Raw genomic sequence first — 862 nt, forward strand, 5'->3', positions numbered from 1 at the left:
TATAGATATCGATATCCAAATAACATTTTGTTTTTTAACTGCAATGTTCTTGTCTTAGGGTTCAGGATAGTAAGGCTGCTATGCTGAGCAATGACAGCATTTACAACTCATATAAACACACATGAGGTTTTTGTCATGGTCTGTGACGTAAACTCAGCAATTAATATTTATAATCCTGTCTACTCAATCCATGTCCATAATTAGACTCTTTTGGTCTGCCGGCCGACTTTGTAGATGAACTCGTCACAACCCTGACTGACGTATAGATGACTGCTCTTCATCATAAATATCAATGAGGTTATTTAAAGACTTAGGAAACTCACTATCATGCGCTCCCCTGTATAGTGTTCTTTAGATGGAAGGCAACTTTGTCTTGGGTTCACCGCCACGTCGGCCTATCAGTTATAATATTTTCCCATCCTTGTTTGTTCTGGTCTATATTATGGATGTGTCGGACACTCAAAGCCAGATGTGGGCAATATGTCCAGAGCTGTCCTTGGTGCTGAACTAGAGCTATTGTTCTAAAACAAATCGCTGTTGGATCTTGGATTATTTTCCCATGCTTTGGTCTAAGGCTCAGTTTGTCTTACCAGTTTTCATTTTTATGGTATAACTATATTGTGTTTCTCAATTCTTAACTAGGGCTGCAACAGCCATACCTTAATACTTTTTTTTTTTTTTTTAAATTCCTTTTGATTAATCAAATATTTTTGTTTAGTCTATAAAATAAAAATGCTCATTACAATTTCCCAGAGCCCATGAGGAGATTATCAAATAACCAAAATCCAAATAACATGTATTTCCACCCACCCATCTATCTTCATCCGCTTATCTGGTATCGGGTCGCGGGGGCAGCAGCTCC

At 37.8% G+C, this 862-nt stretch overlaps 1 protein-coding gene across 1 annotated transcript in view; it reads left to right on the forward strand.

Annotated features, from left to right (window-relative positions):
- The window catches only part of actl6a (actin-like 6A), a 9,099-nt gene that overhangs the window by 2,897 nt on the left and 5,340 nt on the right, over positions 1 to 862 (forward strand). The window lies entirely within an intron of this gene.

The sequence above is a fragment of the Etheostoma spectabile genome, chromosome 9 (assembly GCF_008692095.1).
Source record: "Etheostoma spectabile isolate EspeVRDwgs_2016 chromosome 9, UIUC_Espe_1.0, whole genome shotgun sequence".
NCBI classification, from domain to species: domain Eukaryota; kingdom Metazoa; phylum Chordata; class Actinopteri; order Perciformes; family Percidae; genus Etheostoma; species Etheostoma spectabile.